Source organism: Trachypithecus francoisi, unplaced genomic scaffold (genome assembly GCF_009764315.1).
Source record: "Trachypithecus francoisi isolate TF-2019V2 unplaced genomic scaffold, Tfra_2.0 Contig01440, whole genome shotgun sequence".
NCBI classification, from domain to species: Eukaryota; Metazoa; Chordata; class Mammalia; order Primates; family Cercopithecidae; genus Trachypithecus; species Trachypithecus francoisi.
In genome coordinates, this window is record NW_022681431.1 from 25,013,628 (window position 1) to 25,037,334 (window position 23,707).

A 23,707-nucleotide genomic window follows, 5' to 3' on the forward strand; every position below is an offset into this window, starting at 1 on the left:
CAGAGATTTCTTTCTACCTCTGCCTTGCCCCAAGATGACAAGACCAACCCCTCTGCTTCATCCTCCTCCTCAGCCTACTCACTGTGAAGGCTATGAGGATTTTTGGGTATGGTGTGAGATAGGGGTTCGATTTCATTATTTTGTATATGGGTATCTAGTTTTCTTAACAGTATTTGTTGAAGAGACTATCCTTTCCTCATTATGTATTTTTTGGCATCCTTGGATGCATGGGTTTATTTCTGGGTTGTCTCTTCTGTTCTAATGGTATATACATCTGTCTTTATGCCAGTACTATACTTTTTATTATGTCTTTGTAATATAATTTGAAGTCAGGAAGTGTGATGCCTTCAGCTTTGTTCTTCTTTTTCAAGATTAGTTATTCAGGGTCCTTTTGATTCCATAGGAATTTAAGAATATATTTTCTGTTTCTATAAAATGTGGCTTTGGGATTTTGATAGAGATTGTGTTGAATATGTAGATCACTTTGGGAGTACGGGCATTTTTACAATATTAATTCCTCCAATCCGGGTACATAGGACTTGTATCTTCCCATTTATTTGTATCTTTTTAAATTTCTTTCATGAATGCTTTGTAAGCTTCAGTGTATAAGACCTTTACTTCTTTGGTTAAGTTAATTTCTAAGTAATTTATTCTTTTTGTTGCTAATGTAAATGGGACTGTTTTCCTGTGGAGAAAAGAGAACCCTTGTACACTGCTGGTGAGAATGTAAATTAGTAAAACCATTATGGAAAACAATATGGAGGTTCCCCAAAAACTTAAAAATAGAACTAACATGATCCAGCAATCCTAGTTCTTGGTATCTAAAGCAAATGAAATCAGGATTGTAAAGAGTTCTCTGCACTACCATGTTCATTACAGGATTATTCACAAAGCTAAGATATGGAAATGACCTAAAGTCTTTCAACAGATGAATGGATGAAGAAAATGTGGTGTGTGTGTGCGTGTGTGTGTGTGTATGTGTGTATAACAGAATACTATTAAAAAAGAAGGAAATCCTGCTGTTAGCCACAACATGATGAAGCTGGAAGACACTTTGCTAGGTGAAACAAACAAGACACAGAAAGAGAAATCCTGCATGATCTCATTTATATGTGAAATTGAAAATAGTCAAATTTATAGGAACAGATAGTAGGATAGTGGTTTCCAGGGACTGATTGAGGAAGAAATAGGGTGATACTGGCCAAAAGATACAAAGATTCAGTTATGAAATACGAGTAATTTCTAGAGACTGAATGTACAGCATGGTGATGTTAATTAACAGAACTGTATTGTATACTAGTAATTTGCTGAGAGGACAGATCTTAAATCCTCTCACTACACACACACACACAATGGCAACTATGCAAAGGTAATGTATATGTTTAGCTTGATTGTGGTGATAATTCAATAATGTATACTAAAACATCAAGTTGCACATCTTAAATACATACATTTTTATGTGTCGATGATCTCTTAATAAAGCTGTTTAAAAATGAGACTGCCAGGTGGACAGCTCCATGGAAGCAAGACAGAACTCCCTGGGGAAGTGAACTCTGCCTGAGTACACAGTTGGGAAGATGATCAATTTTGATGTCGGAGTCGCTCGGATTTTAGCAAGGAAAGGGAAGGCTGTGAGCCAGATGCTGGGGTCACTCAGGAAAGCAAGAAAGTGTTAGAAAGTGCTGTATGGAGTCCAACAACAGCAAAGCTCTTGGATAATAATCACAAGACAATGGACGGGAGAAGTACCGGAGAGAAGGGAAAAGCCGATTCCACTTCCGTTCAGCTAGGGGACAGGAATAAGAGAAAGACACGTTGAGAAGATTACGAGAAATGGTGTCTTCAGAGAAAAGGCAATGGTCACCTAATGGTAGAAGCAGAAAGAGGTATAAATAATTTTTTGACAAGATCTGTGCAGGTTTTTAAAATATAGAATCTCAAGGAATAGGTTGTACAGGTTCAAGTTAGACAAACCTAAGACAAGAGGTTAAGACTCTCTGGATAGGGATGAAAATAAGGGCCCAGGTGCGGGGAGAGTGGAATCCGAGATTTAAGACTTTGACTTTAATGACCAGGGCTTGGGAAGAAGAGGATGGAGGAGGCACTTGTGAGCAACTAACAAAAGAGGAAAGTAAATTATGACGACCACTTGGGGGAGCTCCAGCCCATTCCTCCCTTAGGAGCACAGCTTCCGGAGCTCGGCAGAGGAGTTCAAATTCTCAATCTCTTCACTAGTTCTGGGACAAACCACTTAACTGTGTTGTAGTATTAGCCACTTAATCTTTCCGTCAAATGGAAGTCATGAAATGGGGATAATTACAGTTGCGAGAATTAAATGAGATACTGCATGTCACGTGTTGTTGCGTCATCAGCCCAGAAGTTGTGTAGTTACACCAGGCAACAGTACCAAGACCGTGAGTGCTGCTGAGCAATGGTGTTCAGGGCTTGAGGCTTAGCATGACAAGAGAAACTGTTAGCAGGTGTTGACTCTTCCTTAGGACGATATGCTCTTTGGGGACTGTCTTTTTCTCCAGCACTGCCACTCGACCCATACAGTAAAAACAAGTTGAAGGGGCCGCCAATTGTCTTTTCCAAGAAGAACCAATTGACACGGAGTCCGGGACCAGGACCCCTGGTCTCCCTCGGGCTTTGAATGAAATCTGCTCCTTCTTTGAGGTATGCATCTCCTCCCTTGCCTCTTCTCGCAGTAGAGTGGTGGGATGCTGGGATCGTGGTGAGGGTCTGGGCAACAAAGCCAGGGACGCACATCAGCCCGCTTCCGACCTGGCCTTGGGGCTTGGGACTCACGACTCTCTCGTGGTCTAAGATCGCCATGGGCACACAGGCCTGGAGCGCAGTGGGCTGTGAAGACAGCGCGATGACACCAAAGGGACCGCCCACTCTAGCGGGCGACTGGAGGAGAGAAGGAAACCTACCTCCGCCCTCTGTTTCCATTCCTGGAACATCTCTCTGGGCACACAATCTCTCAGCTTTTGCAGGGCTGTCTCTGCATACATTGATTTGGGATAAGAATACGGGCTGCTGGGCACCACCACCAAGGGCTGGACAAGCAGCAGGAAGTTTCCTTGAAGTAACTACTTGCAGCGGTGCCCTTGTGCGGGTCCTGGGCCTCCTCATTATCATTTTATTGCATTTCTCTTCTTTGCACCCTGAGGACTTTTTCTGGAATAAACATAAAACCAGTTACTTTAAAAATAAAATGTGTTTTTCATTAAAACCCCATTCTGGCTCCTCCAGTCCCAACAAGGCGTTTCCTGTTTGAACTAATTGGCTTTCAAGTTATCAATGATGCTGTTTCTCTACAAGGAGGTAAAAGTATAGGACATCCCGGTGTCCAACTAAAAGCCCTCCTACTACCTATATGAAATGAAACTTTCCTTTGTGAAGCTTTAAGGAAAATGCAAGTATAAGCGGAAAAGTTGTTCAGAACTTGAAAAGAAAGCCTCTCATCCTCCTTGTGGACCATGGGTCCACATTCCTTCCACTTACCCTCATCCAAACTGTCACCCTCCCCACTAAGGTGTCCTCCTTCATCCTACCAGCCAAGGGAAGTACACATCCAAGACTAAGAAAAGCATGGTCTCTTAGCCTGCCCAAGTTGGAGGCACCCAGAATTTGTCCCAAGAGCAAACTTTCTAGAATTCTCAACAGAGAAAATCCAAGCAGAGACCTTCCAGAGCAAGTCATTCTCCATCACACCCCTGTCCAACAAGAAAAGAGCCATGGTTAACACAGGCACCTACTGCGTGGTGCCCCTGACTGTCCCTGAGCCATGGTTCTCAATTCTGACTGAACATTATACTCACATACGAGGAACTCTGACAATTTCTGATGCAAGGAGCCCACAACAGAGACTCAGATTTAAGTGCTGTGGTATGGAATCAAGTCACCAGTACTTTTGAAATATCTTCAGAAGCTCTGGGTGCAGTGGCTCACACCTGTAATCCCAACACTTTGGGCAGCAGAGGCAGAAGGATTGCTTGAACCCAAAGTTCCAGACCAGCTTGGGCAACAATAGTGAGACCATGTTTCTATGATTTTTTTAATTAGCTGGGCGTGGTAGCATGTGCCTATAGTCCCAGCTACTCCAGAGGCTGAAGTGAGAGACTCACTTGAGCCAGGAAGGTCGAAGTTGCAGTGAGCCATAATTGCACCACTGCACTCCAGCCTGGGCAACAGAGTGGTGAGACTCTGTCTCAAAAAAAAAAAAAAAAAAAAAAAATCAGATATGCAACCTGATTTGAGAACCACTGTGGTAGCACGGTGCTGTCCAATACAGCAGCTACCAGCCCTACAGCCATTCATGGCTCCTTAAAGTTAAATCAGCTAATATGAAATAATGTTAAAAATTTAGTTCCCAAATTGTACTGGCCACATTCAAGGGCTCAATAACTACAGGTGACCAGTGACTACTATGTTGCGGAATGGCGGATATAGAACATTTCCATCATCACAGAAAGTTCTACTGGATGGAGATGTTCTAGAACATCAAAATGTCAGAGTCAGAATTCAGCTTTTCTACTAACCCCTGAAGATTGTTCTTTCCAAGTCCACCTGTCTCATCTTCTCCCTAAGCTATAGACCTCACAGCAGAATTCAGTCGTCTAGTACTCCTTGGCTCCCAAGAGCAACGCCAGTATTAAACTACACGATGACAGGGGCTTTCATTCATTACTGCAACAGGAAAGATGATATTCAGTGATTCTTTGATTTGCCCTAAATCTCACAGCAAGGAACAGAGTCATGACTTTAAACCAGGCTTGTTTCTATCAAAACACAAGCTCATTTATTCAGCCCAACCACTCCTCCACTGGGACTTCTGGCCACATCAGAGCTTTCTCCTCCAAGAGGAAAGGCCCTGAGATGTGATCTGCTGACCACAGGGTTTCCATGTCAGCCACTGCTCTTACCTACCGCATTCTGACCCCTTAACCATCTACAAGGTCAGCTACTGCAAAAAAAAAACTACATGGATGCATTTTAGTAAGCTTGCCTAGTGGTGGGCAAGGGACAAAGGGAAGTACCATCCTCTGCCTGTCTGGTAAGACTTGCTGACAGGGGCACTACCGATCAAAACGTTGCCTGGACCTTAGGAGCAAGGTGCCTTACAGGAATGCAAAGAAAGGAACCAGCTCATGAAGTGGACAGGAGCTCAGGCAACTTCTAAGACAGGAGTTTCCAAAGGAAAGGCCACAGGTTTGGGGCTCCCATGGTGTCCTGTTGCCTGAAGCAAATTCGCTTATTTTGTATCATTTTAGTACCTGAGAGAAAACACCTGGCCTCCGTTTGACTGCCACTGGCTTGATTTAAACTTAAAATTGTGTGCAAATATGATCAAGTTTCTCTCTCCTACTCTGTGTGTGTGTGTGTGTGTGTGCGCGCGCACGCGTGTGCGTGCTAGCAGGAAGGAAAGGATTGAGGAAGGAGGAAATGGGAGCTAAGAATATTCCTAAACACAATGAATGTTTACATTTTAATTATTTTCAATTATGTTTTCACAAGCCATCAAAAATGGTACAAGAAGATGTTAAAAGGGGTAATTTTGAGTACATTCATCCCAGTCTAGAACATAAATAACTCACATCATGATGGATTCGGGCCACTGACTATCAAGTGTAGACTTTCCCCAATATCTTCCATATTGTCTTATGTACCTTCTTTTTAAAAATTTATTTTTCGTACAGATGGGGTATTGCTAAGTAGTCCAGGTCTGTCTTGGATTCCTGGCCTCAAGCAACCCTCCCTCCTGGACCTCCCAAAGCACTTGGATTATAGATCTAAGCCACCATGCCTGACCTTATTTACCTTCTTAAATGTATTCATAGTCACCCAGAGTTACTGCTTTCTTTTTATTTTGTCAGCCTTTCCTGTCTGCTGAGTTGCTGCAACTGTGAATGCCAGGCCAGTGGCCTGAAGACAAAGCAAACGGCTTTGAGCCTTTGAATCCTGGACAGGTCAGGGCTTCCTCTATTAAACACAGAAATCTAACTGCACCCGAGTACATCATCTCACAAACAATGCAGAATGGGGTTTTCTGCTTTAATGTCAAAATTATAATTCATATTACTACCTTATAATTTGGGACTTTTTCTCCTAATAATGCTACTATCCAGTCCATGTTTTGGTGGGGGCAATTTTATTCTCATGGACTAATATGGCAACAACCATGATATAAATAGATAAAAGCACTTGGTTAATTTCCTCAGTTCTGCAAAAATCCAGGACACCAGCAAGAACAATTTTTTGATGGAGAAACACTGACTGTATCCACTTAGGCCACAAGCCAGGGTCTTTTAAAAACTATGAATCAGAACCTAAAGCCCAAGTTGGAGACTCCTTTTGCTAATGGTATGATCACTTGGCTCCTCTTGGTCATGAGCCCTTTGATCATGACTGTCAGCCAATAAGGAAGCTAGATGCAGACTTTCTTTTGACTGAGGCCCTGAAGAAGCCAGGAAGTAGTGATGAGGCCCACTCTGCATGGGGGATCTGCTTGCAAATCCAGCTCCCCATTTCAGGGGTGAAATGAAAAGCAACTGCTCACTCCTTTCCACTCCCTAATGGCTTTATACCTGCTTTGTTTTGATTGCTGCTGCCTCAGACTGCTCCTTAATCCGGTAAAATAAAAAATTCTGCTACCTGTTGAAAGACACGAACATGCCCAGAGTCCACAGCCATTTCCAACCCAATGGGGTGCATGGGATGGCATTCAGATTGTGCATGCAACTGGTCAAACATGGAGATGTTTCTTGTCCCTTACCTATAGAGATGGGGCTAGCTCAGGCCAGAACTGCATGAAGCATTTGACTGAGTTTATTTGGGCTTGATTTCTGATTACCATTCCAGTTGCCCAGGGGACAGGAAAATCACACACAGATGATCTGATCTGATTTTTAAGAAGTAGTAGTCTGATTAGTTCACTTGTTTTAACAACCCAATCAGATCGACTAGGTGGCAATGCATTGATTTTATGGCCCTGCCTAAATCAATCTGAATAAAACCATTTAGTGGCACTTATAAACACAGCTGAATGTAGACAAGTAGGATGAAATCTTTCCTTTAAGCTCTTGAGGAATAGAAAATAAAACTACTTAGATAGTGTCTCTACTGAGGAGATTATGTATATAAGGCTAACGCGACCCTGGTTTCCTTGGTTTCTATTCTATCCTAACTTCCTAAACAGAATTCAACTTCTTTTCCGAGTTTCATTCCGCAGACATCCCTTCTTTGCATACATTAAGCTCCCAAATTTGTAATTGTGATAGATAAGGACAGAGGACAAAAGGCACATGTGTAAACTGTCAAAAAGTTTATTTCCCCAGGGATTATGAAATCCCTGGCCTCTGACCCATGGCCCAAAGACAGATTGATTATTTTCTGAAATAAAATTGATCCAACGGAATATATGCAAAACAGGGATTCCAAAAGATTCTTGGCCAACACCATTTGACTAACAACTTACTCCCTCTCCTTATTAACAGTCACACTCCTTTCTAGTTGGACAGAAGAGTGATGTTTCAGGGCTTTTCTTTTGACTGCCCCCTGTGGAATGGCCAGGTCTCTGCTTCATGACTCCTCATGCTTCTTAGACATCACTCAAATCAAAAGGCCAGTTGATTATAGTTCTCCTGGAATTAGAGTGCAGTGTGTATTCCTAACGACTCTTCTTTCTTTGTTGGCTGTGCCCTCCCTACGTCTCAGTTTTCTCATCTGTAAAATAAGATGGTTGACGTGAGTCATCTCTGAGATCCCTTCCAGCACTTGTATTGTATGATTTGATTTGATTTGATTTGATTGATTTGATTTGATTGATTGATTGATTTGAGATGGAGTCTCGCTCTGTTGCCCAGACCGGAGTGCAGTGGGACGATCTCGGCTCACTGCAGCCTCCACCTCCTGGGTTCAGGTGATTCTCCTGCCTCAGCCTCCCAAGTAGCTGGGACCACAGGCACGTGCCACCACGCCCGGCTAATTTTTGTAGTTTTAGTAGAGACGGGTTTTACCACATTGGCCAGGTTGGCCTCAAACTCCTGACCGCAAGTGATCCGCCCAGCTTGGCCTCCCAAACTGTTGGGATTACAGGCGTGAGCCAGTGAGCCCGGCCCCATTGTGTGATTTTAATAATACATTCTGCTGGTATTTGCACAGACATTTCTATCCTGTACAGCAATTTTGTATCTATAATCTGCAATGCTCCTATTCCGTTGTTCTAGGAAAACAGACCCTTCAATTTCTTCAGAAATATTGGCCTGTCAGATCAGATCAGATCCCCAAGGGTCCATCAGACTTAATATGGTAATATGCTAAGTTCCTAGGGCTGCCATCATGCTGATCATTGGGTTTGCAGCTGATTCTAGATTTCTTTTTTTTTTTTTTTGAGACAGAGTCTTGCTCTGTCACCGGGGCTGGAGTGCAGTGGCCGGATCTCAGCTCACTGCAAGCTCCGCCTCCCGGGTTCACGCCATTCTCCTGCCTCAGCCTCCCGAGTAGCTGGGACTACAGACGCCCGCCACCTCGCCCGGCTAGTTTTTTGTATTTTTTAGTAGAGACGGGGTTTCACAGTGTTCGCCAGGATGGTCTCGATCTCCTGACCTCGTGATCCGCCCACCTCGGCCTCCCAAAGTGCTGGGATTACAGGCTTGAGCCACCGCGCCCGGCCGATTCTAGATTTCTTAGGCATGATAATGCCTGGTTTGTTTGAGAGTTAATGCCACCCACCAGTGTTTGATGTGGCAAGGACTGTGGCATGAGGCAATGAACTCTAACCATCTTGTGTTGAAAGACAGAACTTTTCTTTCTTATAACTCAGCTTTTATCAAGACTTTAAAATGCAGCCAAGGCATTAAAGAGAGAGAGGAAAAAAAAAAAAAAAAACTTTGGAAGGTTTTTATACTTTTTGTAAAAAAAAAAAAAAAAAAAACTTTCATTTTTTTTAACCACTGCCAAAATCTCCTCCAAACACACAGACCCTACAGTATCCCTATTAAATTATATAGAGCGAGTCCAGCCCTTGACTGTCAGTAGGGCCCATCAGTCCTAATTTATCGCCCCAGGAAACACAGTACAATTATGGTAATAAATAATAATAGGATTCAGTACATGACAACATGAATGATGGAGCCTCTCAGAATTCATTTACATTGCTTTGTGTTGCAATCATCATGCCTCTAATGTAATGCCAAGCAAATGAGCCCCTTTGAATATTGTGCAATCTATTGCAAGTCAACGGGCACAAAACTCACTCAATAAATCATGTTCAAACACATGCCTGTAATGACAGGTAAATCAACAATGAAGTAATTGCATTTAATGTATTGAAATACTGGACAAAAAAAAGTGACCTCAAAGTGACTTTTTGTAAAAGGTATGATACAGTTACAACAGGGAGTGAGATCCTTCCTGAGAGGCACGCCTTGCTTAGATGCACATGCCAGAACTGATGATGATGCTGTTTCCCAAGCAGATCTTGGTTTACCTCTTTTCTCTGCAGTAATCACGGGATCGGGATGCCAGAGGCTTCAAGGGTTCACTACCTTGAATGTAATAGTCACAGGTAGAATGGAAATCAGCCTCAAGTACAGCCAGCTCTTTTGTGCCTGAGCCATCACCAAGCTCTAAGTTTTGTAGCCAACTCTAAAGGCAACCTGCTGAGGAGGAGAGACAAAGCGTCAGGAGTCAGAAGGGCTGCATCCCTGCCCCACCTCTGGTATTCACTAAATCATTGCATGACTCTGGCCAAGTCACACTACCTCTCGGTCCTTTGTCTGTGAAATAATGTTGTTGGACTGTCGTAGCCAAAATTCATTGCAATTCTAACATTCAATGAAGCTCTGATTCTGATTAGAGGCCTTCACTTTTAAGCAGACAGAAAAGAGTTCCCTGCTCTTCCTGGAGCTATGCTGTTCCTGAGCATTGAAGGCACTGGTTTAAACCGGCATGCATCTCTCCTCATCATTGCCGTTGGCCAGGCCAAGTGTATGTGCTTCTAATTTCTGTGAATCCTGGGCCTGCCCCTTTCTGGGCAAGCAGACAAGTCTGAAAATAGGGCCCCAGGGGCTATGTGGATGAATAACAGACAACATTGAAATGACAACCTTCCCTTCCTTCCCCATTGCATCCACCCCAGCTCCCCTCTTCCCAGGGACAACGTCAAGAAGAGATGAAGCAGAGCCTCTGCAAAGCCAAAGGCCACTTAAGAAACTTTCCTGCTCTTGTGAAAAACTCATTCTTGGCTCAAGGGCTCCCCAGGCCTCCCCACTAACCCGCCTTCCTCTCTTTGCTCAATCATCAGTCCCTGACTGTTATCAAAGTAGCTCTCATGAACCCCATAATCTTGGAGATGTGGAGACTTGGAAAAGTAGGGAAAAAGAGCACTAAATTTAGAGTGAGAGGATCTGGATTTAAGTACTGGGTCCATAGTTTATCGACATGTGATTTTGTGCAAGTCCCTTAAACTCTCTGTGCTTCTATTGCTTCATCTGTAAAGTGATAATAATACTCACTGTGTCTCCAATGAGGTTGTTGTGAGGACAGGATAATATAGATGAAAAGGTTTTGCTAGTTGTAAAGCACAATACAAAAGTCTCATTTTTGTGATAATTTGGGAGTAAAGAACACTCTGACACAAGTTTACTGTGTTCTGCACTCAAACACTGCTTCTTATCATAAAAGCAATCATCTTGTTTATTTGTCTGGGTATTTTTATTGTCTGACTCTCCTGAGAGTCAGAAGGAACTTGGAGAGTTTGTTCATATTGTTCATATGTTACTAGCACCTAGGACAATGTTAATAAGCGTGTATTGAATACATGAATAAATGAATGAATGAATGATAGCTTTTCTTTCCTTTAGGAAATTACAACAAAACACTGAACTTCAAGGCATTTTTCAGAAACGTATTTGATGCCAACCTGCCCAACCTGTAAACACAGCCTCCTGCTCCATTTACTTTTTGTGCTGAAATGGAGCTGTTTAGAGGGAGATGGCTTTGTGAGCAATGACCCCTACTGGAAGGGTAGCAATTGGAAAGTCTTTCAAGCCCACTAAAATGCCTTCTGAGGCCAGAACTGGGCCACAGTTTCCCAGGCAACAACAATCTAGAAAATGACAGCTCACTTCAAAGCAGGAAGGGATCTGGGAAGCTGGAAAAACCCACAAACATTTCCATATTAGAGAGGTGTAGGAAGTCATGGTTAATGAAAACTGAAAACCCTTGAGTGAGAGCTAACAGGTTTCTATTCTTAGTTTCGTACGTCCATAGACCCCATCCACCCTCTTTAGGATGTCATTCTGTCACCGAACCACGAAGGCTTACTCATAGATTACCTGTGTTCCTCCTTGAAGCAGGCCCCACTCTCCTGATAGCTCCCATATGATACACCCTGATTAGCAAGGCAGCATCAGGCAGAACAAAAGCTCCATTAACCAGGGCTGGTGGGCGGGAAGGCAAAGCCAGGGGCCCTGAGAGGGGAGAGAATGAAACAGAAAAACTCTAATTTTAGAAAATTGTTACCAGTTGCAGGATGATGAGAATGTTCCCTAAAGATGGGAACATCAGGAATGGAGGGACCTGGCTTTTCTACCTGACCTGTTGGCTCTCTGATGGGAAATGTCAGCCATGTAGCTCTTGGGTTTTCTCAGCACTGCTGGATTCAGATTGATCCTGGAAGCAAGACAGGTGTTTGGCAGCAAATTGCTATCAAGTAGCAAGTTGCTACTTGGTAGTTACAACTCAAAGGCCACACCCTCCACCCTTGGGATTCAAAGGTCCCCTTCAGAAAACAGCTAAGGGCAAGCTGCCTCTAGAGTTAAGGAGGAGGAAGATGGCACCCTATATCACAAGGCAGCCTCAGGCTGAAGGTACAGGTCTTCTGGTAAGCCCTTTTCAACCGAACACAGTATTGAAGTCAATGGATTGTAGTTTGATCAGTCAGTATGAATGATGAATGTGTACCCCAAAATTCCCACAATTAAAAGGACAGCCATATCCCCCCAATTCAGCTTCCCCCAAGTCCCTTTTCTTTACTCTCATATCTACCATCAGCTCCCTCCCATCTCCGTCATCTAATTCCTCTCAAGAACTCAGGGACAGGGCATAAGCTCTTGCCTTTCGCCATTTGATTCAGCAGCTCCCAAGAGCTGCAGCCCTGCCTGGGAAATGGTTCTACGCAGGCAGCTTGATTAATGACTGAGGGTCAGCAGATGTCACCTCTTCCACTGAATCCCCAGGGTGCATGCACAGCTCAGCTGGAAACGGGACACCAGAGGACTCTGAGTGAACCCAAGAGTCAAGGGCAAATCCACATAATACCCAACAGGAAGGCCTTCCACTGGTTTTCTCCATCTTCCTTTTAGAGTGGATGCTTGATACCCATTCTTTAAAAGGACCCCTCTTCTTGGAGAATACCTAAATGAAACATGCAAACTGGCCAGGAGAAATTATGATCTATGATTATCTGGATGCCCCAGGACCTCAGGCAGGTACCTGAGGAATCTTAGTACCTGAGAGGAACGCCTATCGGTTTTAATGGGAATTTTCCATAGACAAGCATTCGATTTTATTGTAGATATTTTCTATAAATACCCCTTTCAACCCTACTTACAGGAAGCAATCATATATTCTGCTAAAATGGACTGAGATTATACTTTATATTTTTCAGCCACTCTTGAGAATTTCAGGCTGGGCACAGTGGCTCATACCTGTAGCCCCAACACTTTGGGAGGCCAAGGTGGGAGGATCACTTGAGGTCAGGAGTTCGAGACCAGCCTGGCCAACATGATGAAACCCCATCTCTACTAAAATACAAAAATTAGTCAGGCATGGTGGCATGCACCTGTAATTTCAGCTACTTGGGAGGCTGAGACATGAGAATTGCTTGGACCCAGAAGATGGAGGTTGCAGTGAGCTGAGATCATGCCACCGTACTGCAGTCTGGATGAGAGAGTGAGACTCTGTCTCAGAAAAAAAAAAAAAAAAAAAAATTTCAGCCCAGGTACCAAGAGCACACTGCATGTGCACATTAGAACCAGCAATAGAGGGAACTGCAGTGGTGAAGGGAAGCTCCCACGTAGACTTCAGTCCAGAACTCAAAGTGCCTTTGCTGTCTCTGAAATACAAACACTTAGGATATACCTTTTCTTTCTAATTAATGTTTTAGAAATTTTTACCTGAAACTCTGAATTTTAGGATTCCAGGCTATCCATTATGAATTATTCTCATACTTGTATTAGGATACTTTTTCCGGGCTGTTTACTGCTGAGAACAATCTTTCCATACAAAAATCCCTTAGAAGCTGAGAGCTTAAGATCAACCTCCTGAGTGGGAGACTGGGCATATCTCCTCCACCTTCATGTTTCCTCCAGGCTCAGGCAGAAAACAACCGCGTTTCAAACTCAGAAATAGTAAATTAATCAAAGGGACCTTATGGATCATGGAATCCAAATCATCATCTTCCACATGAAACAACTAAGGCCTAGAGAGGTTAATGTTTGATTTGGGGAGGTATGAATAGATGTGCCAGGACTGAGGTTGGAAGCAGGGTTCATGTTCTTTCCAAAATAAAACATTTTTCCTGGTAGTTGACAAATGAAAAGTTATAGGCCAAGATGAGTGAAAGCACACAAACTCGCTAACTCAACCAGTCAGAAAAAGGGCTGAACTGAATGCCAGGAAATATTACCCTAAGTGTGTTCTACAGAAGTAGTCATTTTTGAGATGCCACAACCAAAAAGAGTTATCAAATTATAAGAGAGAAATATCACTGTAAACAAACCTGTTTAACTTAGCATAATCCAACATTTTCTAAAGTTCTTTAATCAAGATTCTCAAAGATCGCTCTTTCTCTTTCTCTCTCTCTCCTCCCTACCCACAGCTGCTTTGCATAAAATGTATTAACATACTATATAGAATTGGCATTCTTCCACAGTGCATACTTCAAGAAATGTTGGTAAAGGGGAAGGAACTCTGCAAGGAATAAAGAGGATTATCCTCTGGTCACAGAATTTAATTATGCTACTAATCACCTGTGAACCTTCAGCCAGTCATGTAATTCCTCTGGGTCTCCGTTTCCTAATCCCTTAAATGGTGGTGGTTAGGAGTGTGATGGTGGACAAAACAAACCCTGCAGTCCTTCCAGTTCAAAATTTCTACGATGACCTGATGTTCAGCCTTCCCAGCAAGACTAGGAGATTGCGCCAATCGGAAAAACCAGAGGTTTGCCCTATATGGACAGCTTAGGCAAGGCACTTGTGTTTGATATGCTCTTCTGTTCCAGCTTGAGGTAAAGAAAGGAAGAAGACTTTAAAACACAGGATTCTGCAGTGGATAACAGTCAGTTCCTCAGGGGTACTAGTTTGAGCCTGGCTGTTACCAAGGTAAAACTGTTTCTTGTTAAACTTATTAAGTCTGCTAAGTATTCAAATGAACCTGATTTTTTAAAATCTTTTTTCTCATGAAGAAGTCAACAAAACATCGAGCCCTTTGATTAAACTCCTCCCCACCTTCCCAATGATGAAATAACCCATCCATGCATCGCCCAGGGGAGATGTCGCCTGGGTTCACAGGAAGCTCAGAAACAGCCTATCCTATCAAATCACAGAAATCCCTGAAACTTTCCATCTTGTTTTTACGATGATTATTAACTTTCTTTTTTCTTTCCTTTTTCTTTCAGAATCTACTTTGTGCTGCAGGCCAATAGCCCAGCTAAGCATCTGGGTCCCCAGCAAGCACTCTGTGCTTTTTTAAAAAACACACACACATGTTCTGCCTCTTATTTCCTGAGCAGTCCCAACACCTGGAGTGGTCAGAGTCCAAAAAAGTCAGGCCAGGAAATTGAGTTCTTCTTGACTCCTGGCTGGGACATTTAGCCAGCAACATTATGAATCTGTTTTGTAACTAACCCTCTACAAGAGAAAAACAGGCCTCTGCCAAGGAATTCACGAGACCCTGGAGTTTGCAAAGAGGGAAGAGAAGAGAAACCTCACTGATCCATCCGACAAGGAGCTGGACAATTTGTGATTTCATCTCAAATGTTCCCTTATCTCCTCCCAAGCAAAAGGAAACTAAATATCACTCTCCCTCCTACATGCACACATACATAAAAGAAGAAATTTTTTAAAAGAGAGAGGAGAAGAAAAAAAACCTGGAAGCATTTTTGAAAGCAAAAGGCTGTTTATTGCTGCCAAAGTGCTGATTTTTTTTTTCTGCCTCTGGCAACTGTATGAGAATTGGAGACTTCAGCAGAGAAGAAATCCATTCACTTGTCATCGCATAAAACCTCTGTGTTCCACAGAGGAAATGGCAAAATTTCACCCTTAACTGGATTTGTAAATTCTTACAGGGGGCTGGGAGAGGGGGTGGAGGAGAGGTCAGACTGTTCTACATCCTGGGGCTTTCGGTAACCTCACTCTGCCATGTGAGGGAATGGCTTGTCCATCACAGCAGCCTTACGTCAGCAGGGGACAAAGGTAGAGGCTGAAGAGTCAGAACGGGGCGGGCACCAGTCCCCAGCCCAGGCCACAAAAGAGAAATTCCAGCCCGTGCCACTGCGGAGGGTTCCATCTAAATGTCTTTTAAATGACTCAAGCACTGGGGATGTTTTCTTTTCCCTGGAGTATATCCCACTGCCTTTTTAATAATGATTGTTCAAAACAATTGTTTGTTATTAAGCTTAGCACTGTCACATTCAGTCATTGTGCTAAGCCCAGTATTCATTTCCTCTTTCCCTTTCCTGCGTGTGATTTTTCTTACTATCCATCTACTACCTGTCCTGCTGGATTTACCCCCATTCACAGAGACAAAGTAAAAACAGCAGGAGAGAGCCAAAGGTCATCTAGTCCATCCAGCCATTCTTATCAGGTCAGCTATCCCATTCTGACCCTCTAGGTGTGATGTTTCCATCTCTTTTGTCAAATTCTCTTTGTTCTGCTGTTTTCCATTTTGATATAAAAGTCAAAGTGTGGTGATGGCAATATTCCTAAACGTCCCTGTATCAAATTCTCCTGACTTTCAAAGTGCTGAGGTCAAGATCCAGAAAACTCGAAACCAGAGGAAATCAAGTTGCTAGGATGCCGGGACCGTTATGATGCTCTCAGCCTTAATTAGGTGTAAGTAACATCTTGTCAGTGTTCTGCCACATATGCTAAAGCTGCCGGGGCAATTTTACTGACTCTGACAGCTGAAATCAGAAACAAGAGAATCAACAGGTCAATGATGTGGTTGGACATGATGGATATATTAAGAGGAGTCTGGAAAATTCTGGACTTCATTACATCGACTCTACTTCTCAAAAGTTCCTGTCAAAAGAATCTCAGCCTCATCAGAAAAGCTCCTCTGGGATCTGATTACACCCAATTACAGGGCCTCCCACAGCCACCTGGACACAGGGGTACTTCTGCCCAAACTCATTGGAGGAGTGATTGAGGGAAGATGAGAACAAGGAAATTGCTGATTTTGGTATAATTTCTACAAATAGATCTATTGAGATTTAAAAGGTGCAATAACTTGACATTTTTGGTAAGTTAAAAACTGCTTAAAAATTGGTTTGCAGGTTGTTTCTTTTTCCATCTTGGCCCCAGGCTATTTTCAAAATGAAAAGAATGGGATCAAGTCCTGAAAACTGAGGTGGAGTTGAAGGCAATAATAAAATTTTAAAGATGACAAAGAGGAAAGTGATAATCTCCTGAAAGTGTTAGAGACACACTTGACTTCAGATGGCAAGTTTCTCAGAAGGAAAGAATGAGGGCAAGAAAAAGGAACTTCTTCTGCTAAGGGGCTGGCGCATTAGCAGGTTGGCCTGAACATGGCTCTTTCTTGTCCAGTCCCAGGGGTGCTGTCCTCTGGAAGGCGTCTGCAGCCAAGACCGCAAATACTGGCACATCGTGAACTGCCATTGACACGTCATTTTAAGGATGAGAGAATGCTTGCTACCCCAGCCAGGGAGAGAGAAGATATAGTAACCAGTGGCAGAGCTGGTCATGCTGATATGGCATCATGTTCCTGGAAGATTCCATAGCTGTCGATCATTAAATAAGAGGGCTGAGCCCAGGCTAAAAATACAGCATCATGAGTGTCTTGCAGAGGGACTCACAAATACCTTTTTGCCTGCTCCATTCCCTTTAAAAGTAAGAATTGTCAATCAAAAGTGTGTGTTTACATTGCTGAACGACAAAGTTTTAAACCTCAGACTTGCTGCAAAGACTCAAGTCTACATAGTGCCGAGAGTGGAAGGCTCAAAGAGGGAGAGTCTCCATGGATTTCAACAGAAGGGAACACCTAGCTTTATAATGGGCCTTTCTATATCACCGTTTTGGCCAGGGGTCCATATGAATTTGTGGTGATATTAGGCAGAGGCTCTGTGGCCTGGCAATGTTGACACTGCTTCAGAAGTTTAAACAAATGTTGCATGAGTTTTGAAGTGATGAATAAACATCAGTGAAATGGTTTGGAAACAACAGTGGGAAGGGGAAAGTAGTTGTACATTACCTAGTAAGGAAATCATCTTGCCTTTCTGTTTTTTTCCCCCACAAGCAAAAAGCAGAAAGATTCCACAGACTTTACTCTGTTAACAAGTAATGGATCATTTTTCTTTTTTTTCCTTTTCTCAGTAGTGTAAATGCTAACTGTTTCCCCCTCTGTCTTATGCTGGATTGGATTGAAAACCTCTTTCCCAAATCACTCTGCAGGCAATGAATCATCAGTCCTGGTGGCTAATGGCTCTTTTGTGAACCCAGCAGGTGTGTAACAGGCTTCCTCTAAGTGGCCTGTCCTGTGTCCCTTGCCTCTTAGACTCCCAAGAAAGGAGTCAGGGACATGTGAGAGCTCAAAGGGTCTCAATCCTGGTCCCGTACCAAACACTAAAGAAAACACGAGGCTCTGTGGCCACGAGGACCTACATTTCTATTTCTCAGTGATTAATGCTGCAGACAAAGATTAGGCCGATTAAAATCTCCAGCACTCCCCGGTATGTCCTCCCCAACATCATTTGGCCAAGTGTAACAATTTCACTCAAAACAACACGATTTTTCTTATTTTTCAAGAAATATCTATTGAGTTCATAATGCATAATGTGGCCTATGATAGGTTCTGGGAAATATGAAAACTAATATAATAGCTAATATTGATGGGATATTTGCTTTGTCCCCAGCAGGAAATTATACCTGATTTCCTGATATAAGATAACTCACTTGATCTATAGGCCAATAAATAAGTACTATTACGATATGATCGTCTTTGTTTAATAGATGAGGAAATGGAGGTGTAAGTTAAGGAACTGGAAGAGCTAGGATTCATATCCACGCAGGGTGATTCCAGAGCCACAATGCTCTACAACACTGCCTGCCAATAGCAAGACATGATCCCAGCCCTCGAGGACATCACAGTCTATTGGTTGGACATTATCTAGTCATATAATTGAGTAATTGGACATCTAAATATAAGTGAATAATGCTGTGAAACACCAAGGCATAAAACCTCATCAGATATTTGCTGAAGCCTCATCTTAATCAAATCAAGTCTATGCTGGTCAGTCTACGAAATGCTGCACTCCTGCAATATGCACCACCTCCCCGGAAAAGCTGACTTCTGCTGCTCCTTCTTCAGGAATTGGCATCGTTTGGATGATGTGAACTTCCACCCTGGCCACAAAAAACAAGACCAGGAAGGTTACTTGTATTCATTTCCTAGGTTTGCCATAACAAAGTACCACAAAGTTGGTGGCTGAGAACAACAGGAATATGTTGTCCCACAGTTACAGAGGCTAGAAGTCCAAAATCAAGGTGTTGGCAAGACCTTGCTCCCTTATAAATCTGTAGAGTGAGGATCCCTTCTTCCAGCTTCTGGTAGCCCCAGATGTTCATTGGTTCATTGTTCTCTGGAGCTGCTTCTGATAGACTTTGAAGACACCCCCATCACTAAAATGTCTCCAAAGCCTGAAGAGGAGAGTCAAGTACAGGTTCTCTACTGGGCCAAGGCAGCTGCTGAGGCCCCTTCCTGGGCTTCCTTGTTTGTTTTTACTAAATATATCAATTAAACAAACTAGCCAACTGTATTTTTTGGTCTTTTTATGCAAACTAATAAGACTCCTGCCTAACCTATTCTGACTTTTTTCATCCTGTCAAAACTACACTTAAAATTCATATACTATGGAAAACCATTCAAAGTTCATCATCTTTGTCTTTGGTCACTAATCATTCCAACATCTCCTTATCACATATGTACACATATATTTCATATACATGTGTGTACAGTATATATGATTAACAATACACACATAGGTACGTATATTATAGGTATACACACACATATATATGCATATGATGATATCTGCTTCCACATTCCAAACAAGAGTTATAATAACTGCATTTATGGATATATGTATGCACAGAAATGATTATAACTTTCTTGAGATTGTCCTTTGGTATAATAAATAATTATGATGATAATAGTAATAGCTGTTACTCAGTGTTTAATATGCCAGACATTTTGCTAAGGATTTTACATATATTATCTAAATTGGTTTTCACAAGAATCTGGAGAGGTAGGAATTTTTATACCCCTTTTACAGATGGGCAAACTGAGGCTTAGAGACTTCAAGTGATCTGTCCAGCATGACATAGCTAGAATGTAAAATATATGGGATTTGAACCCATGTGGCCTACTATAGAACGGATGCTGTTAATCACTTTATACTGCCTGTGACTTAACCAATGTGGTGTCATAGACACCTACAACTAAAGAGGACTCAGCAAGTCATTAGATCCTGCAGCTCCATTTTATTTATGAGAATTCTGAGCCACCAGTAAACTGTGGGGCCCAGTGGCTCACTGGTTGGCAAAGCTGGAAATGAAATCTGATCATCTACCTCCAAAGCTGATGCTTTTGTACTTCAACTGTGGCCTTTCTGGGCTGTATCCAGTAGAAATGTCTTCAATTTTTTCCCCATGGATGACTTCCCTCCTCTGTTTCCTGTACTGATACAGGGTTTCTCCTATTTTTAGAGCATGTTGATTATTTCAATTAGAACCAGAGAAGAGATGTCATGCTAGGGTCTTTGTCTTTTCAGAAAGTTTGACCAAGATTTCTTTAAAACTTGAAACAAAAATTATGATGGTTCATAAAGGGTTCAGCAGGAGCTCACCTGAAAATCTAATTAAGCAGAACACGCATGCCTCAAGCATTGGTAGTAATCAAGGGTTTCCTGGGCTTTCTCTGTATTGCTATCGCCAGCTCAAATGCAGCATTCAGCTTCAAGTGGGGGCTCAGCAGATAGTTTTGACTGACAAAAGCAATTAAAAACATAATATAAGTTCCCAGCAAACCTTGTTATTATTGTGAAGGTGTCTTACATATGTAAGGCAGTTTTAACAATCCCTTTGATTAGTCATTCATGTAAGTATTTGAATAAACATTTCAAATCAAGTCAAAATAATCACAGAGGATAATAGCACTTATGGTGTTGCTTAGAGAAATTGTGATCACGGTATGTCTTTTTTTCTTCTTTTCTTTTCATTTTTTTGGAACTGAGTAAATCCATGTAACCTCCTTTGCCTACTTTTCAGTTTCAAAATGCAAAGTAACTTGATGTTTTTCCTCTTGGTAATGATGCTCCCTAGTTGGCTCTAAGAGGAAGACTGAATGCAACTCCTTTAACATATGTGGCTTCACAAAGAGAAGATGGAATTTCTGCAACAACCATTTTCCAAGGATTTCCTTATCACTAACAGGAAACCCATGAGAAGAGGGTAAAAGGAGAGTAGAAATGTAGATGTGTCAGTAGAGGAGTCACCAGATGCTGCCTTTGCTCTCAATCCCAATTATGCCTGTCTTCTCTGGAATAATTTTATTGTTAATTATCATCAATGTTCTCATACTTAGCAGATGGTCTCTTACAATTAACCCATGTGACCCCCCAGAAGTATTTGACACCACTGCTAACCTGGCCCTCTCTAAACCTCTTTCCTTGCCTTCTCCCAGTCTTTCCTCCTTCCTCCCCGCCTGCCCCTGTCTGCCTTTTCTATCTATATTCCTTCCTCCACCATGCCTTAAGACCTGACAAACCTCAGTCCTGCCCTCATGTTTCTATTTTTCTCATTCCATTCTCACCCGGGAAGAGGGCATCAGCGCCTAGATATTCCACAAACATGGTCTGACAGCAAGCCCCATGTTCCTCTAACCAATCTAAGATTCTTGCTCCCACAAGCCTTCGAAGGTGTGGACTTCCCCATTCCAGGCAGGCTTTCATGTCACCATCATCATGGTCTTTCTGTGCTGAAAACCTGAGGCAATCAATCTACTTCTTAAGATGAGTCAAGTGTCTCCATCACCTTAAGAAGAGATCTGAAAGGCCTTGGCATGTTATACAAGGACTTCCATACTCTAGCTTTTGCTCATGTCCCTAGCACCTTTTCTCGCCATCACCACACCATATCTTTACCCATCCTTCCATGTACAGGTCTACCTGCAGCTTCTAATCTCCATGACCTTCATGTGCTCTTCAATATGTTTGATTCATGCCTCCCTTTCTTGACACACCAGTTTGCTAACTTCTACTGACCTTTCAAGGATGCAGTTTAAACAACCTCCAAGAAATCTCTGAACACTCCCACCCCAGCTGAACTTAGGGGTCTCTGAGCATAGCTCTGCTTGTTCTTCTGTGTTTCCTATGAGACACTATGGCTACACATGGCTAGGTACACAGTGTTAAATTAAGCTTAACCTAAAACTGCCTCCTTACATATTATCAGTCTGGCCCAAACGTTTCTCCATACATAGTAAACTATAACTTAACTGGATGTGTAAACAGACCATAACCTACTCTTACACCAGTAACTGAGTTTCAGCCAATTGAAGGCAGCCAACTGTTCAAATCATATGTAAATAAGGGAAACACCAACCTGTAACCTATATGAAACCACCTTGGCAAAATGTCTAACAGTGAGAGAAATCTGACATAGCTGACTTTGTCTTGCTTCTAACCTCAAAATCTGTGTATGTACATTCTTGAGCATAGGCCATGTTAACTATGGGAGAAATTTAGTTTAATGTTAAATCAGAGATGATAACAGTCTTTTCTGAAAGTAATCCCCTCCTTGCTCAGGGACCAAACCACCTTTGTAAAACTAACAAATTAGCCACAGGTCAGAATTATGGTTCAAGAGTCATGTAGCTGTGCCTAGAAATAACATCACTCTTATAAACCTAAGATTATTGTTTAAAGTATTTTTCAGATCCTTCATTCTGATAGACCAGCTGGCACCAACAAGATTACTAACCCATACCAAGAAACTGACATAAGTGGTCTTGTCGTCCCCACCTAGGGAACTAACTCTGCACAAGAAGACAGCTTCAACTACCTATGATTCCATCCCCAACCCAACCAATCAAGATTCCCCATTCCCCACTGCCCTGCCCATTAAACTATTCTTGAAAAATCCTACCCTCTGAATTATTGGGAAGACAGATTTGGCAATTATCTACTGTCCTTCCACTTGGCTGGCCCTCCAATTATTAAATGCTTTCTTTGCTGCAAAACATGCTGTTCTTGGTGCATTGGCTTTTCTGGGCAGCAGACAAGATGAAGCTGGTTGGTCAACTGCAAATCCAGCTGTTTTGTACCTCACTTCTGCTTTCTGTATGTCATTTTCCATTTTCTGTCCATAAATAATCTTCAACCACACAGCAGCACCAGAGTCTCTTGGAACCTATCCTGGTTTGGGAGGCTGCCTGACTCATGAATCATTCTTTGCTCAATTAAGCTCTGTTTAGACAACTTTAATTTGTCTGAAGTTTTCCTCTTAATAACATTTTACTTATTTCTGTGCCTCCCTCTGCTTTGCCACAACACACACTTGCCACAGGAAATATTCCACAGCAGATATTTATAAGTATTGGCGCATTAGTCCATTCTCATGCTGCTATGAATAAATACCCCAAACTGGGTATTTCTAAAGAAAACAGGTTTAATTGACTCACAGTTCCACATGGCTGGGGAGGCCTCAGAAAACTTACAATCAAAATGGAAGGCACCTCTTCCCAGGGTGGTGGGATAAAGAATGAGAGCAAGCAGGGGAAATGCCAGATGCTTATAAAACCATCAGATCTCATGAGACTCACTCACCATCACAAGAACAGCATGGGGGAAACCACCCCCATGATTTAATTACCTCCATCTTGTCTTGCCCTTGAAATGTGGGGATTATTACAATTCAAGGTAAGATTTGGGTGGGAATACAGAGCCATACCACATCAATTGGATAAATAAATGATGGTCATAGTCACACCATAAATTGTGAAGTAGGAATTCAAATGCAAGTAAATCCAAATCCATTATTTTTTTCATTACAATATATGGATCCCAACAAAAATGGAGATCCCATGTGCACCAAGAGAGTGACTGTGGCAGATAGTTCATGTAAATAACAACAGGAGACTCCGTTTCTACTGTTAACTTTATTGATATTTTCTGTGCATAATTAGAACAACACAATCCTGTTGGTCTACCAACAAATAACAAGTTCTTTCAACATACAAACAAAATTTTTAAAAAAACTTATTTTCCCTCTGTGTGCCACTGGTTAGAACCAGTACAGTAAAACTTCCCTTTTGAGAGAATTTCCCCTGTATTCTTCATCCCAATGGGTTTGTAAAGGTTGAAATGTGTTGAAGTAAGTGTGGCTATGGACTCAGGAGC

At 42.3% G+C, this 23,707-nt stretch overlaps 1 long non-coding RNA gene across 1 annotated transcript; it reads left to right on the top strand.

Moving 5' to 3' along the window:
* The first annotated feature begins 905 nt into the window (after positions 1 to 905).
* On the top strand, positions 906 to 23,166 carry LOC117092247. Its single transcript, XR_004440694.1, has 4 exons — positions 906 to 916; positions 6,920 to 6,924; positions 15,381 to 15,385; positions 22,975 to 23,166. It is a non-coding gene; the product is annotated as an uncharacterized LOC117092247 (long non-coding RNA).
* Positions 23,167 to 23,707: the final 541 nt, after the last annotated feature.